Here is an 18,591-nt window from a genome sequence, read left to right as displayed (position 1 = left end):
CACATCACTGAGAACACTCATGCTTATCTGGAAAGGCAGTGGACACTACTTTCAAGAACAGAGTAAAATTGTTAGAGAAGGGAAAACAGCAAGTATAAAGGTGAACTTGAATTTTACCTTTGAATAAAATCTTTTGGAGGACAATTTGGCTGTCTGGATCCTATACTTTGACTTTTACTCAACTTCTATGAAGTTAATAACATAATTCAAAATGTACATAAGGATTTAACAATGAAGATGTTCAGAGTAGCATTATTTACTTTAATTAACTGAAAATAATATAAATATTTACAGCAGGTGATTAAGTAATTATAAACACCTTTAAAATCATGCATTCTAGTGCTGTTAAAGGAGTTGTTCAGAGTTATATATGTGGACATATAAAGATCTATATATTACTAAATGAAAAATAAGGCAGTAGATCTGATCTTGATTATAGTAATGATTCCGTTTAATTGGTATCATTTTTATACAATATTCTTTTTTTAATTTAAAAATTTTTTTAAAAGATTTTGTTTATTTATTTGACAGAGAGAGAGAGAGAGAGAGATCACAAGTAGGCAGAGCAGCAGGCAGAGAGAGAGGGGGAAGCAGGTTTCCCGCCTAGCAGAGAGCCCAATGCGGGGCTCAATCCCAGGACCCTGAGATTATGACCCAAGCCAAAGACAGAGGCTTAGCCCACTGAGCCACCCAGGCACCCCTACAATATTCTTTAGATTAAAAAAATTGTGGAATGTCTCTCCTATTTGACCTCTTTCCATTTCTATTAACTTAATTATTACATAAGTTTTGGTAGTTTTAATGTTTGATTTCTTAGCTCTGTAAAAAGTAATATTTACTTTTATTAGAGTTAAAAATTTATAGCCTATTTATTTTCTTATCCCTATAACTAGTTATGTATAAGTAAAGCATGAAAATTGTTACCCATAAGAATATTCCTATTTTCACATGTCCCCCATAATAAGCTGAGTCTCTTATGTTTTCTTGATGGCCAATCTAATATCGGAATGACTCCATCACAGGGTCAAGAAATAATATTTTGTAGGAGTAAATGACAAAGAGGCACCCCTAAATTTGCTTGAGTAAAACCCATCTCATCCCTCTCTCCCCTGTTGCCCCACCAGCTTCCTGCAGTTATAGAAGAAATTGGGAGAGTAAATGATAAATGGTGTCATATTATCATAAATCCCTCCTTTATTAATTGTGTATGAAGAAACATTTTATAATTTCTTTCTTTTTATGATTTTATTTATTTATATGTGAGAGAGAGCACAAGCGGGGGTGGGGAGGGACCGAGGGAGAAGCAGGCTCCTCAACACAGGGCTCGATACCAGGACCCTGAGATCATGACCTAAGCCACAGGCAGAGACACTCAACCAAATGAGCCACCCAGGTGCCCCTCATTTTATAATTTCAATAACAAATTTAATTACATTGCTTTTCTGTTGTTATAATGGTACCAACATCGGGTAAATTCTGGGAAATCTGGGAATGCCATTCCACTTAGCATAATTTGGTGAAAGACATTTTAGAATGGTTCTGGCATTAACATTACCTGTGAGGTTACATACGCATGTATTGTGGGTCGGGATTTCTCATTCCTGGCACTACTAATATTTTGGGTTGAATCATTCTTTATTGTAGAGGGCAGTCTTGTGCCCTGTAGGATATTCAACAGCATCTCTGGCTTCTACTCACTAGATGCCTCATCTCTCCCCTCTTGAATTTCCGACACTCAAAAACTTCTCCAGGAATTGCCAAATGTCCTCCCCCTGGGGGTGGGGCGTAAAATTGGCTCCCCTACCCCTTGTTGGAGAAGCACTGGCTTAGACTGACCTATATGCATTGTGTTCGTGGGTGTTACTTTGGGATGGTGAGAACATGAATGCCACCCCCCCGTCTGCCTGCTTATCTTATTTAATTTTTACACATTAATGAGTATTGCTCTAATTTTAGAAAAAAGGTCAAAAGACCAAAAAAAAGTGAGTCAAAGCTCTGTAAAAGAGAATGTATAGTATTAGGTTCTTATGGTCCTTGGTCTTGTAGAGAGCTTTTCCCTACCTTCACAGACATGCCATGTTTTGGAGTCCTTTGATTTTATGAAGGAAGTAAAAAGGGATTATACCTTCCTTCTTTACAAATACAAATGCTGAAGTCTACGTTTACGCTCTCCAAGCGCTTAAATAACAGAAGTTGGACCACAGCTCTGAATTCCTTAATTACATTAATCACTGGCTGGGGTCACATAGCCTTTTCTATGTGTGACATGTAGGTATGGCTCTGAGTTGTATTTGCCCCAGGGACTGGTGTACAATGCACTGTGGTTGTGTGGACGATTTAATGGGGGATTGGAATTGGCAACTAGAGAGAAGAGCAGAAAAGCCAGGCATCTCCCCATTAAAGATATGACCATTGGGGAGAGAGGGGTTCTCACATGGAGGCTGATTTCCTAGACTGAACTCCCACAGCGTCCCAAACCACTTTGAGGTTTTTAGCACACAAGGAGACTGACAAGTGTCAGTTTTGTGAGTTCTTTTCTATGAAATCCTTTATGCGCTCTGCTTCTGTGTCCTGGATGCATATTTATTTTGAGAAATTTTGATAGAATTAATTCACCTACTTCCAAGGGAAACAAACCCTTCCAGAGTTCCCTTTATATTAAGTTTCTGGGGTCTCCCTCTTTCTTTTTTTTTCATTGGTACATTTCCTCTGGTTCTATTAATATAATGGGAATTAAGCACAGGCATTGATCGGTACCCACCCCCATATGCTGGGAATTTAATTTCTCAGTCTAGGTGTGTCTTGGATAAGGCACAGTAATTATTATTACCCATTAATATCAGAGTGCACAAAAATACCCTGAGAAGTAAATATTTAATATTTCACACTCATTGCCTTTTTTTAGTTTTTAATTTACTGTGTGCATCGCAAGCAAATTGCATGTCTTCTCTTCTGCTGGTCTTAAAATTAAGCTCTTTTAATTTTGAATAGCATCTGGTTGTCAAACGCACACCATTTTATTTTCTTACACTGAGTGTTGAGCATTCCAGCATATCTGAAAAGGAGTCAACATACAGATAGAGGTGAGTGTAAGGAATCTCATTTCAGATTTTAATTTTAGTTTCAATTTTAAGAGAATTAATACCTCACCCCAGTGACTATACTTTTAATTTAACCCACTGTGGCTGCATTCTCACATTTCAAAACTGACAAATGAATGGGGAGGAGGGGAAAGCTTTATGTAGTGTTGGACTTGGCATAACTCCTTTAAAAGCAACATTACCCATCTCTGGATCTTGGAATGCATTGCAAAGAAGAGAGCCCAGCACATAATTTGGTTCTCCAAATAATTCTTGAACTAATCAAATCAATCTGTGCTTCGTAACTCCTCCATCCCCCTCTTGGCTTCCTTGTCTGCCGACTTTACATCTTCTCTTGTTCTGCCCTTGGGTTGACCTTTAGATCTGACCATTTATCTTCAGGGTCGTGACTTTCTGTTCGATCTGCACCTTACTGTACAGCTTGGCTGGGGTCATCACTTATGTCATCGGTAACCCCCAAAACTAAAGGATTGGTTGCAATCACCCATAATTCTGTCAGCTTAGACTTAGGATTGCAGACTCAGTTGTGTCCAGGAGCCAGGTAGATAGTGTAGACATGTGGAGTGAGCGGTGGGCAGGACAATAGGACTATAACCGGAGTTGTGAGACCTGTATAAAAGGGGGAGTGGCTGCTCTGTTCCTGCTCAGTGTTGCTATTCTAGAATGTGTACCCTGAGTGGCTGGATATTTTCATTACGAAAGTCAGAAATCTAGACTTTGGGTAGAAATACCTCTATTTCCAGGGGCACCTGGGTGGCTCAGTCAGTTAAGTGTCTGCCTTCAGCTCAGGTCATGATCCCGGGGTTCTGGGAATGAGCCCTGTGTCAGGCTCTCTGTTCAGCGGGAAGCCTGCTTCTCCCTCTCCCACTCCCCCTGCTTGTGTTCCCTCTTTTGCTGTCTCTCTCTGTCAAATAAATAAATAAAATCTTTTAAAAAAAAAAGAAATATCTCTATTTCCAAATGTGACAATAAGTTCCTAATTTTAAAAAATTCTGTTGCATAACTGTCAAGGAATTTTTAGATTTGACTGGATATTTAATGGTATTAAGAAATTATTATTTACATTTTTGCTTAATTTGATATTGGTATTACAGTATGTTTTTAAAAAATGTCCTTCTAGATGAATGATGCTTTGTATAAGATCTGCTTCAAAATGGTCCAGGGAGGCTCGCCTGGGTGGTTTAGTTGCTTAAGCGTCTGCCTTGGCTCAGGTTGACTCAGGCCACCGTCCTGAGGTCCTGGGATGGAGTCCTGCAGTGGGCTCCCCACTCAGCGGGGAGCCTGCCTCTGCCTCTAACCCTCCCCCAGCTCATGCTCTTTTTCTCGCTCTCCCTGGCGCTCTCTCTCAAATAACTAACTAACTAACTAAATAGATAGATAAATAAATAAATAATAAAATCTCTAAAAAAAGAAAAAGTTCCAGGCATTAAAGTGGGGAAGTGGAAATAAATGAAACAAAAGGTGTAAATAAAGCAACAATGACCATGAGTTGATAATTATTAGGGCTGGATGGTGAATAAATATATGTATATTTAAAGTTGTGTATGCTTGAAGTTTCCACAATAAAGAGTTAAAAAAAATTTAAAAACATGGCTACAGGCCAGATTTGACCTCAGGAGTTGACCTGCTAGAGATGTTTCTGAACCAGGAATGTTTCTGTACATGTCCCAATCTCTGTATGTTTTCACTTTGTACTATATTTGCTTATAGCATTTTTTGAAGCTTTGTCACAAACATACTAATGATATGTGAGCTGTCCCTCTTTCCAGAGTTCTTAAACTTTTTTGAACAAGTGCGTGTTCATCCCACTTATTTGTAAATTTTTTTGAAATATTTTATTTATTTATTTGAGAGAGCGCGCACCAATGGTGGGGAAGGGCAGAGGGAGAGGGAGAAGAAGAGGCAGATTCCCCACTGAGCAGGGAGCCCGCTGTAGGGTTCCATCCTAGGACTTTGGGATCATGACCTTAGCCGAAGGCAGACCCTCAGGGTCACCCGGCGCCCCATTTGTAAATTTTTACAAATCACATTCCCTTGAGCTTTCATCCTTCCAGAACATTTTTAGTTCTTCATTTTTCTCTCTTCATGTAACAGTTCTCAAATTTATCAACTTGCTTTTCAGAGACTTCTCTCTTCTGATCCATTGTGCCTTTTTTAAGACATGTAGGATTTTGCACAAATTTCAAACATGCCACGTGTTGGGAAAAAAGAGAGATTTATTTCTCTTTTAATTTGTCACCCTTCTTACCTATTTTTCCTTCCTTTTCTTTCAGGACATGGAAGTGGATAGTCTCCTGTTTAGTCTTCCCTGTCTGGACTGTGAACTCTGAGGACAGTTGTGGTTTGCCATCCCAGTGCCGGGTGCATGCCTGGTGCATAGACAGCTTTTCATTTATTCAGAGATATTTACTGAGCTCTTTACTCTGTGGCAAATTTTTTTGGTCTTACTTTTCACTCCTTCAACTCCACTTCTTTCTTGCTAAAGGTGAGGTCTTACTCTTGTGAAAAAGGAGAGTAATAATCCAATTATCCTTTGGGCAATTTCTGTATTCTTACTCTGAGGTTCTATATGGGCTGACCAGAGAACCATTTATTGACTGGTTTTGTTCTGTCATTTTCTTTCCTCTTCTACTTCTTAAGCAAATCTCAAGGTGACAGATGAAGGGCTCCTTGGAATTTCTTTTTTCTTTTTTTAAGGATTTTATTTATTTATTTGACAGACAGAGATCACAAGTAGGCAGAGAGGCAGGCAGAAAGAGAAGACGGGGAGAAGCAGGCTCCCTGCCAAACAGAGAGCCCTATGCGGGACTTGATCCTAGGACTCTGGGATCATGACCCGAGCCGAAGGCAGCGGCTCAACCCACTGAGCCACCCAGGCGCCCCTCCTTTGTTTTCTTATTCAACAAAGGTTTGTTGCGTGCCTGTTATGTGTCAAGCACTGTTCTAGACTGTGAGGATCTGGTAGGAAGCAAAACAGACAAAAATCTCTTCCTTAAATTAATGAGGAAGATGGAGAAAAACTGGATTTCAACCATGAAAAGCTTCTTAAAGTCTGTATCTGTTCATCAACAATAATGATAACTTTCATATTTTCTATGCTAGTTTTCTTTTTGAATATGTTTACTCAGAGTTTTTCCCTCTTTTCCTCTTTTCAAGCCCCTTTTGGTGTTTTACATATGGTATCTCTCTTCCTTCATCTAGCATGTTAATGGAAATATACTCTCTAGGTAGGAAGTGATGGAATAAAACAGAGTTAGGAATATTAAAATTCATAGTATATCTATAAAAATGTTTCTGTTTCACATCCAACACTTTTATTAGGTGTTAAGATAAGTTATTTGAATTAACAAAAGATACTCATTCATGTTAGGAGATAAACAGCCCTTATCCATATATGCTTCCCACTGTGAGTATTAGGCGGGGTTCAATCCTTATCAGTTGTATATACTTTTCCAATGACAGGAGGCTCTATTTCGAGGCCAAAGTGAACTGGTGCTAAATTGAATAAAAGCCTTATCTATAGAAACAAACTAGTTAAAAACTGTTAAGGCATTTAGTTGACTGACCAGCTACAGAAGTAGTCTCATCCAGAGAAAACATCGATCTGTGAAAAACACCTTATCTGTTTGTGTCCCAGAAAAAAAGGCAGGCAGGAATTTATGTATATGATAGCCAAGAGACCTGCGCAAAGAGAAGAATACAGTTTCTTAACACTCCTACTAAATTACATCAGAGCTCTTCCTTTCTATTATTTTCTCGCAAAATGACTCTGCCCGATTTGAGTCAAGCAAGAATGCAGAATAAATTTTATGGATGATTTTTAATTTTTTTATTGAGGAGGAGGCTGATGACAGCGAGTTCCTTAAATACACCCTTCTTTTCTATCTTCCCTCCTTCCTTCCCTCTCCCATTGAATGTTTATTTATGTTTTTAAGGTTATCTGATCCTAAAAGGGTGGAATATTTTTAATTCATTTTGAAAGACTGTTTCCATATACATTCTTAAAAATTTTGGGTTATTCTTGTAGGACTTTAACACAACACTGAAAATTTGGCATCTGTAAGCATAATTCAACGAAGAATTGTCTTTGCCTTGTTTGAGGACATTTAGTTTTGAAATAACAGCATTAGAGTCTTTTGAAAATAACAGAACATGAACAGAAAATTATTTCCCTTGGAAAAAACTGTAGCTAATTTTTCCTTTGGCTGATTTGCTGCTGAAATCACACATTCGTATAAATGCCAAGCTATACATATGCATATACATATGTATATGGATGAGCACGTGTCTATGTGTGCGTGCGTGTGTGTGTGTGTGTGTGTGTGTGTGTATGTATGTAAAATTCCACTCTACAATCATGGTATAAATTGGAGAATTTGTCTTTTTTAAATTAACACTCATTCACATACAGGTCAGGAAGTAATGCAGAATGTTGGTGTTGCTAGCACATTTCATCCAAGATTTCAATTAATTAAGTTTTACAATTCCCCCATGCAGTGGGCAAATACTGTCATTATCTCTGCTTTATTGATGGAAAATCTGAGAGTAAAATCTTGCTCAAGGTCACGCAAGATCCAGGCCTTCAGAGCCAAAGTGAGAGGGAAATTTGAGACATTTATTTGATATTTCAGTTGAAGGTAAGTATTTGTTGGATGAATAAAATATACATATTAAATAAAGATCTTGGATCTGAATTGGTCAAAATAGCTCCTCACTTTTTTTTTCCTTTTGAGAAAAATGCCATCAAAACTGTGAATTTAGTTGTATTTCGTTCGGCCTCAAGAGAGCTTATGAGTGCAGAGAACAATTCTCGCAATGCAGTGTGGGGACTGCAAAAGGGTCCTGCCATTATGGGGTAGGATGGTCACTGAATTGGATAGCCAGAGCTGCATTTCTGCTTGACTTTATTTTGAACCTACAGTTCTAGCTTGCCTCGGTTTTGGTACAGTAAAAGTTCCAGCTAACTCAGAACAGATTTGGATATTCCAGACAGAATCACCAGATTGAACGAAAAAGTCTCCTAAAAATTCAGAGAGCTATGGGGACAATTACAGGTTTATACACTTTGAAGTATAATGCATGTCCTGGCCCAATTGTATTCTCAATCCATAAAAACCCAGTGCTGACTCTGTGGCTGCAAGATAGAGAAGGAAGGATTTTGTTTAAATGGGTCATAAAAGGTCATTCATACTGTTAGCATTTAACTTTACAATAGTAATCATGAAATGGGTCATCCCTAGGAAATATTCTGGTCCAAAGTGCTTTTCTAATTACATTGTCTCATTCATTTCTTTGTAATGAGAGGACCTGCATTCATTAAGCACTTGGTACTTACTAGCAACTGTCTACAACATCATAGAAGTCTTACACTAGGTAGGTTTCTAGTGTTAAACCCATTTTACATTTAAAGAAACCAAGGCGGAGAGAATATAATTACCTAAGAACACAGGGCTGTCAGGAGATAGACTATAGATTTGCCTCTGGTTTGTAGTACTCCAAACCCTAAGCCTGCAGGAGCTATCACTCCTCTTGCCAGCAGGCAGATATTAATGTACCCATTTTATGGATTGAGGAAACCAGGGAGGTTAATCCATCTGTTTGAACTCCCGGGTCTCTATTTTTTCCGAACAAAGAACCGACTCTACCAGCTCATGAGCTTGTGGGATGATAAAAATGTATGCTGACTAGAAAGGTTTTGTATGTATTATTTGTAAAGTGACATGTTTATTGTGCAAATAAATAATAATTGAGCTTGAATCAATAGAAATTTAATTTTAAAATACCGGAAGAGAACATTAGGTAAGCATTTTAGACAGAGATCATAAATTCAAAATTTAGTTTCTAAGGTTCAATTTGGTTATGGAGGGCTTTTCAGCTGTTTTAGTGAATAATACCATCATTTATCTATTTCACCTGCAAATATTTAGAATTGTCAACTGTGCATTCATCGTTAAGGGTCATAATAAAAAAACTTGAAGATACAGACACTCTTGAAGATCTTGAATGTCTTTGGTGATAAAGATCTGCTATCTGGAAAAGTGAGTCAGAAGATGCTGTGATGTGCTGTATAGATTTATAAGTAAAAAGAGACCACTGTCAGTCGGCATTAGTTGGAGGTGTCTTCATGGAGATCATTGATCTTGAGCTGTGTCTGGAAGGAGTAAGGGATTGGGAATTGCTGAGAACTAGATGCAGGGCATGTCCCTCTACTATTGCAAGGGTCATCCTTCATTGCCAGAACACTCACTTAGTGCCCTCTCTATGCCAGGCGCTATGCTAAGACCTGGGGATACACCTATGACAATGACACATAGGTCTGCGCCCTCACAGACTGTACAACAAAGAGGGGAAACTAACATTAAACAAGCAATTATTATAAAGTCTGTGTTGGGAGAGCCCAAAGTAAGGGAATTTACCCTAACATGGGAATCGAGGAGGGGGGCAGGCAAAACCTCCGGGGATGGGGGGAGTGGGAGGGAGTGCTCTTAGCTTGATAAGAGATTAAAAAAAAAAAAGTCCAGAGATGTTGTAACTCTGGTTATTGGCAGTGTAACGCAGACACAATAATTTATAATCAGTGGCCATCCTTCCTCTGCCACTCTGGTTATTTCGGAGCCAACTTTTCTGCTCCTTATTGGTGAATATGTAGAGAGTTCAAGTTAATTGGAAGGTTATCCTGGGAAAAATATTCTGAGGCTCAGTTGTTCTCCCCACATCTTATTTGATAGGCACCTGGCGGGATGAGGTCAGGGAGGCTACTAAAATTCCTACAATGCACAGGACAGTCCCTACCCCCTATCGCCCCTCCCCCCCAGAGAGAGAATGGATGCTCTGGCCCCAAATGTCAACAGTGCAGTTGTTGAGAAACTCTGACTGAGAAATATGAAAACTTGAGCTGAATTTGGGAAATAGGGCAGTTCCCACTGGCCAAAGCTTAGGATCTAGCCAGACACGGGAAGGCATTTCGGTTAGAAGTGTTGGGTTAAACACGTCTCACCGTGAAGAGTTATGGCAAGTGGCAAGTCAGCTCAAGTTGATTGGCCTGATTTTAATAAGCAGTGAGGAACATTATTTCCAGTTTTTGGGTTGAGCCTGACGTGTGTGGCAAAGAAGAAGCATGTTTTAGAAAGACGTGTCTGGTGCATGTGTAGCATGAGAGCAATGGGGCCCGCGGAGGTGGGGAACGATTGCATAGTCTCGAATGGAAGTAGGGAGAGCTTATACTAGTAAAGAGGACAGTGGAGACAGGAAAAGGGTAAGGACACATGCCAAGATGATGTAAAGGCCATGACTCGAGGATGTGGCTTATGGAAGGTTCGGGAAGGAAAAGAGGCAAGGCCGGGCCAAAGACTAGAACTTGCAAGCTGACCCTAGCCTTCATGAGAAATAGGCACAGCAGGAAGAAGGGCTCAGTGGGAGGGAGAAAATGAATTTGAGTTGGTGCAGGTTGTGGTGGAGACACTGGCAGGCCCTCGAGTAGTTGCATCCCCGGGGCCAGTGTGTGCAACTGTGGGTCAGGAGCTCGGAGCTGCCACTGGGTCTGGGGACCATGCTAACGTCTTTCTTCCAAGCCAGAGGTCCTAAACTGGCAACCTGCAGGCCCCATCTGGACTACAGATGTGTTTTGTTTGGCCCGCCTTGTGTTTTAAAATTCTTTAAAATTTCCAACAACATACACATCGAGAGACTGCATATAGAAACCCATCTTTTTAGCTTGTCTTGAAATATCAGAGCATCTGGCCATTCTGGGTTCTCATTTTTGCATGGCAGGAGTCTGAGCTGAGGCTCAGCTGCCCCCTTGAGATGGCATGACGTCTCCCAGCCGCTCCCTGACCGCATCTGGACGGCGCCCCCTTGAGCATTGACTTTCCCTGCCTCAGATCTGAGTTCGTGATCCTTGGTTTACATGCTGATTTCATGATTTAATTGTCTTCCTAAGACGCCATTCTGGAGACCAGCTCCCTCCACCTTTGCCCATCACCAAGTCCTTCCCACCTGCAGCCTTCGCTGTGCTGTCTGTGGCCTCTCCCGTCCCTCTCTCCAGACCGCCCTTCTGCTGTGCATAGGCATGAGTCTCCCCGAACTTGCAAAATGTCCACGAGATCCTACCACCTCTCAGGATCCTTTGCCCTTTCGCTCATTTTGTTGGATGAAGGACTGGTTGTATGAGTGGATGCGTCTACTGCTAATTTTTCATTTCTTCAGAAGCCCCATATTCTTGTGAACTGTCCGAACGTGTTGGTCCCTTTCCAGCCTGCTTCTCCAACCCTGTCTCCCACCACTGCCCTCTGAACCACTTAGCAATTTACCTCCGCAGGGGCTGACTGGCCCTGCCCTTGAGAAGGTAACATTTTTCCTCAGTGGTGGCAGCTGTGGTTGCGCTGGGCGGTCTGCTTTTCCCAGAGTCCCCACCGGCAACTCTCAACTTTATGGGACGGGGATCTGTGTGCCTCCTCTGCAGACCCAGCTTCAAACCGGTAAGTCCCTGAACTATCCTCCCCCCCCTCCCCAAACCAGATTTCCCTCCTAAATCCCTCCTACAGGGACATGTTAGAGCTGCCACCGCACTCCCTGCCTCCACTCTTTTGCTAAATGTACTGCATTTCCCCAGAAGCCCCTCTGCCCTTCTTTCTGGAAAATCTCATCCTTATCGCAGGAGAAAGCGTGCCAGGCTGGTTCGGAGCATGAGCCGTCGCATCGGGCTCAACCTGAGCCTGAGTCTTCACCTCTCCCATGCCATTGTGGGGGTCCTCATCAGCAAGATGAAGTTGTTCTGAGGATTAATTAAAGGAATGTTTGCGAGGGGGCTTACCACAGTGCCTGGCATATTTTAAGCATCGTTAGTGGCAACACCGACGTTTTTCTTCATGACTCAAGATCCACTTGTCTGCCATAACATAAATCATTTCCATCAAGGTCAGTCCTCAGATCTTTCCTCTAAGTCCTGGTGCACTTCTTGCCTGGGTTATGCGAATCCACCCATTTTACAGTTCCTAATCCTATGACGAGGTTATGGCTCTCAGCAGACCAGCACCAGATTTTTTTTTTTTTTTTTACCTCTTTGCCCGCCCCCACCCCCATCAGCATATTCAAAAGTCCAAATAAGTACACGGCCTTCCAGGAATCTTTGTCGGCTAAAAAATTATTGGAGGCCGTGAAGCACAGACCCGTTTTAAAACAGAGTTCCGCTGCTTTTCCATTTAATTAGACAGAAACTGTTTTGGGTTCCTTCTCTATCTACGGTGCTGTCTTAAAACAGGAATAATAAAATAGAACGAGGACTAATGCAGCAGTCATTTTCAGAAAATTGGGACTTGACACTTTAATTAAGATCATGCAGTAAAGCGTTTGGCCAGAAGATGGTGCAGTATTCAAGGGATCGTTCCCTCTGGAAGTCAAAACCGATTTTAAAGGGCTGAACTTGCAATCCGACCGAGTCTATAAAGAAAGAGAAGAAAGTGATGCCCGTTCAGCTTTGACACCATCCTAGGGCTGAGCAAGTGTCATGCTTTCATGTCGTTTCTTCCTTCTTCCTGCCTCGCATAATGAGCTGGAGGATTCTTCTAATTAGCTCAATATTATTGTACATCAGAGCGGGGCCGTACTTCCTGTACATTCTTATTTGTGTTTTGCCAGCCAAGGGAAGAAAGCTGTCAGAGGCAGGAACAGATGTAAGAAAGGCACAAAACACGCCAAGAAGTCACGGCACTTCTTCACTCTTGGATGAGTCATTTAACTTTGCATGTTCTTTATTCTGATATTAGTATGACTCCTTCAAGCCGGTGCGTGTGACTGGGAAAAGGTTTCGCATGGGGGTGTGTGTGCGGCGGGCATGTGTCAAAGTTTCCTCCACTCTCGACAAGGCCGTGTGAGTCGGCTTTACCGCTGACATGTCTGCTGTTAAACACCCACTGACCCGGTCTTCTCCTTATCATTTTCCATCCTGCACGGAGCCAGGTAAAGAACATGGCAGTTGGCTTCCGTTTCTTGGTGACACAGATTGGAAACTCATTTAAAAAAAAGGAAGATTCAAAGTTGATGCTGATCGACCATCTTCTATCGAGTTTGTGTATCATGTACTTGTTCCCTTTTTTTTTTTTTTTTACCATGTAAAGTCTTCTGAAAATTGAAAACTAATTTATGATCATGTAGTTATTAGCACAATCACAAAAGAGGTCACTGGTCTTTCCTTTAATTTCTGTCACAGGCTGCAGGCCGTATTATGCTAAATCAAGGATACGGGGAGATAATTAACATAGCAACTCTGGCAAGTTTAATAGGTGAGTGATGAGCATCGAGAGTTAGGTTTCAGAATTCATGTCTTAATTACCACTGCCCGAGTGTGGTGACGGAGCCCCTCTCCAGCGCATGCGTCTATGGTACCCTCTGTCAGTCCTGAGTTTCTGTGAGGTGTCCGTCAACTTGTCATTAGATCAAGAGACTTCAAGGGGAGGAAAAGGAAGAAAAAAAAAGGTGTCTTGTGTTTTGTTTTAAAAAGACTAGGTGAGATATCTTAGGCTGTTCCAACGGGCGGCTCTTCCAGAAGAATCCGCTGTACTGGAATGGTTCTCACCTGGGACAGTGTTGTTCCCCAGGGGACATTTGACCCTACCCAGGGACATTTTGGATTGTCACACGCCGGGTTTGGGGAGAGGGTCCTGCTGGCCCCGGGATGCTCTGCTAAAATTCCAGACAGACCCCACAGCACAGACTTGGCCCGGAATGTCAATGTCAATAGCGCAGAGACTGAGAAGCGCTGCCCACCCCCCCAACTGCCCAGCCCCCACCATCCACTGTATCGGTGGTGGTTTTACACCGCTGATTGCCAACAGGTGTCACCACAGCCCCTGTTCTATCAGCAGCGTTGTCAACGAGAGTCCATAAACCCTCGTAACATATGGAATGAAATCCCAACTGCAAAGCTTTTGTGGAAGGCAGTTACATGCTGGTGAGCTGAGGCCTATGCAACCAAAATTGATCAATTACACAAATTAAGCATAGCCCTTAAGGAATTTATTTTATTGGTCTGGACATCTGTTGCAGTATTGTCCAAATCCAAAACTCAAATGGTGCCTCGGGTTGCCAAGTTAGGCAAGAAAATCTAGTAGCTATAAAAGTACAACTGAAAACCCTATATTAATATCACGTCCATCTGCTGAATGTTACATAAATATGCAGACTTTTTATTTTCCTTGGGAATAACATTTATTTTTACTGTGCCCAGTTTGACATTCTTATGACATTCTGTTCAGTTTATTACATTGTAACTTTAAATGTTTCTTCAAAAATGCATTTATAATGTTGTTGTTAATCTTTTTTCAAGGGTCTGTACCACCTGTTTAACTTACAGTTAAATAGAGAAGTCCTTTTTCTTATAGGAAGAATGGGAAATCTTTGGACAAAGAGGCTCAGAAAAGATTTTGAGTAACACTTGTGTAGTGTAAAGGGAAATTATATAACAGCCATGAATGCTAATATTCCATCCTGCTCTTTTACAAGTTGAAATGTAATCTCCATTTTAAACTAAATTAGCATCATTTCCAAACAGAGTATCATATTTATATCAGATTTATACAACCACATCAGATTACTATTAACATGTAAAATAGTCTCTTTTATGCTGCGGGTAAAAAATAGATTGAAGAGAATGATTTGATTTCCACTGTAATGTCAGGGATTTAAATTAATCTGAGTGGACATGTTTAGATTGAGAGTTACTCTGACATTGAAGAAACAGCAGGTAGGGGCGGCTTTACCTTAAGAACCTGTTGTGATCCTGGCACGAAGAAAACCTTGCAGTTATAAAAGTACATCTGAAAATCATGATGTTCCTATCATGTCCATCTGCCGAATGTTAAATAAATATGTTGGTTGGTTATTTAAATATGTTGAGTGGTTAAGCCAACTGGAAAATTATAGGATATGTGTAGGAAAACTTAGAGGACATTTTTGTTCATGTTTTTTCTTCCTTCATTCTCATTTTACGTATTCAGTAAAACACTTTTTGGTAGTCAATTATTGAATGGCTTGTAGTCTAATAATAAGATTAGCTAGGATGATCTGGGAAACTTAAAAAGCAAAAAACTAAAAAAATAAATAAGTACACGATAAAGCAAACAACACTTGGCACAGACCTCTGGGAGACTTCCTTGTGTTATTTTCTATCTTAACAGAAAAATGTATATATACAGCATCTTATCAGATTCATTTGAAAGAACATTTGAATTATAAAAGTTGTCCTTGCTTGCAATGGGACGTTTAAAAAATATAAATGAAAAAATTATTAAAGATAAATACAATTATCTTCATTTTAAAAGCATAAACATTGACCCTAAGTCATAAGGTTGTGAGATTCAAGAAAAGAGTAACAATGGAGGTTGTGTTTTCTTTACTAGAAAGTCACATTGAATTGATCATCATTTCCAACAGAATTCTTATATCTTCCTACTTTGGTAACTAGAGAAGGGAGGGTTATTTGGATAAGTCCCAAGTAAACTCACTTTAGGGAAACACATCTCTGATGTTAAAGAAGACAAACACTCAGAAAAACGAAGGAGGTGTCTGAGGGTCTGAATTGGCCACGAGGGCAAGAGGGGACAGTTATGTGCCATTTATCTATTGACAAACTAAGCTTATTTGAAATGCGATGCAATGAGATACTTTTTTACAGTTGTGCTTGTACTGGAAAGGGAGAAACAGAACCGGGGAATATGGGGTCACTTATAAGGAATTTTCCTGCTAGAGATTGCTTTAGAAAAACGTGGGATGTGTAACTCACTGAGTTAGAATGGCATAAAGGAGCCTCCTCCTGATACGTGTGAGACCTGAACTCCCCTCCCAACCCTCACCGTCTCGGCTGCTATCAGCCCTATTGTCTTGGGCAAATCAGTTACTCCATTGGTGAAGTAACCAGTATGGAGATTGTCACCAAACAATTTGTGGTGGAGGGGAAAAAGTCTATGGAAATGTATCCATAGCTCAGCCATCAGCACTCTATCCCCAGCTAGGGATCCTTGTGATTTACAGTCACGCACCCACTTAAGTAGATGGATGGTTGAGGCGAGGAGGTAACTTGCTTTTGGAGAGATTGACTCTAACTGGCCCAACTAAGAATCCCTCTTTGATTCCCAGTAGTCTTAAAACCAACAGGCATTTTCTTTTCCTGTTATAGAACTGCTGCATTTATTGAAGTCATAAGCCCGTAGTCTATCTTTAGACTCTTGATGTAATTTCTGAATCACCAACCATTTCTGAGACCACAAGATATTTAAAAATAAGATAAGAAATATTGACTGAGACTCCCTGATGCCTGAGAGGGAAACGAAGATACCGTGGCAGAGGTTTACAGTGGAATTTCTCTCCGGCAGCTCGTGCACATTGAAAATGACATGATCTATCCCAAGGAATAACTTAAGGCCCGATCCACTTAAACAGCTTCAAGTGATTTATCAGAAATGTGCTTATTTGGAACGTTTTGCAGTAACTGCTTATGGGAGGTGGTGGGGTTAACTACCAAAATTGTGCATAACTTGGGTCCTGTGTGTGGCAATTAATCAAGAAATTATATTCTTTGACTTTCTAACAACCCACACAGAGTGCTACATCTGTGGTGTGTTTCAAGGGAGCGAGAGAGAGAGGGACAGAGGGATGAAATATTTCTTCTAATAAAATGCTAATGGTTTTGTTTTGGAGAAAAAAAATATTGAATTATTGTGGGGTTAGATTTATCTATATGAGGGCTTCTCAAGTCACAGTCAATAAGAACTTGTCCCAGAAAAGCAACCCTGAGTACCCTCCTCCCGTCCCCTAAAGGACTTCAGGATTGTGGCAAGACCCCTTTACGGTGCGGAAGCAAGAGCACAGGGAGAAACGTTGTTACGGAAAACCGTGGCGTCCACGGCTATGCTGTGGGCTTTTATTACACGTTCAAGGGTATTATTCACCCAGAGCATGTGGGAATGTGTTCATAAAGACAGGGATGGCATCACCGGGTATTTCTGTTATCCTTCAGAGGCGTAATTTGTATCTGCTTGGTCCCCTCGAGGACTCGGGTGTTCATAGCCAGGGTTGCTAGAGAGTGCTCGCTCTCTTTAGGAACCCAGAAGGTGCAACTCCCCTAGAGGGTTACTTGTACAAATTCAGTGACTGAAAACTTAAGGGAGGTTAGCATCACCGAAAAAGGGACATTTCCGGCAACTTCAGTGGTTCTGAAATGTCTTTTCGGTCCTGCGGTCCTTTGTGATGTGAGTCGCTTTGTGAGTCTTATTGTTGTATTTTTCAGTCATTAGCTTTTAAAAAATTACAATTTAACAAACGTGTAGGGAACATCTACGTCGTTGCAACACCGGGAGGAAGACAAAGAGGTGAAGTAACACCTGCCCTCGGCCTTTCAGGATCTTACAGTGCGAGAAACGGGCAGAGTTATAAGCAGTATTTAGAACGTAGTAAATGCAATCCTAATGAAATAGCCTGGCTCTGGACACTTCCACTATGCCAGGCACTGCATCATTATTCATGTTCACGGACAAGGGAGCTTTAGCTCGGACGGAGGGTTAGATCTTGTAGTTAACAAGAGGAGGGGCTGCCCTTGAAAGGAAGATCTGTGTGGTTTCGGCTTACACTTCACTCACCTGCTAGGTAGGAAGCACACAGCTGATGTTGATAGTGTGCTCCCCACAAGCCAGGCCCTGTGTTAAGAGCTCTGTACCCCTTGCTTCATTTAATCATCACAACATCCCTACGCAGTAGATACTGTTAGCTCCATTTTACAGATTAGCAAACTGAGGCTCTCAGAGGATAAGTGACTTAACTGAAGTTGTGTAGGTAGTGTCTGAGCAGTGATTTGAACGTAGGCTCTCAACCACTAAACTTGAATGCTATGCACTGTGAGAGAGAACGTTATTTCTGCCTGGGGCAGTGGGTAAGTATGGAGATTGGGGTAAAAAAAAAATAAGAGAATGGTTGAGTTTCATTCTTCTACATATAGCTGTCCAGTTTTCCCAGCACCATTTATAAAAAAAAAAAAAATAAGACAATCAGAGAAAGTTAGAGACAGTTTTGATCAGGACTTTGAGGATGATAATACTTGCATCACACTTCCCTCTGATCCAACTAGATTAAGGGATCTATTTCTGAACCTTCCAGAAATTTCTCTTAAAATTTGTAGATCTGAATTTTGGTGAGAATCTATTCAATTTCTTGCATTGTGAAAATGCAGCACAATGTCTGGGAATTCAGACTTATAAAACTCATATAGAGGTACTTTTTTCTACTTTTTATTTTGAAATAACTGTAGATGTATGAGAAGTTGTAAAAACTGAAGAGAGGTACCCTATACCCTTAACCCAGCTTCCCCCAATGGTAACATTTTATATAATCATTATACATGTCATAAGCAGGAAATCGACTTTCCCAAAATACTATTAACCAGACGACAGACCTTATGTGGATTTCATCAGTTTTTAGATGCACACTATTGTTTTGTACAGTT

The sequence above is a fragment of the Martes martes genome, assembly GCF_963455335.1.
Source record: "Martes martes genome assembly, chromosome: 1".
Taxonomy (NCBI): domain Eukaryota; kingdom Metazoa; phylum Chordata; class Mammalia; order Carnivora; family Mustelidae; genus Martes; species Martes martes.
Note: the sequence above shows the minus strand (reverse complement) of the source record.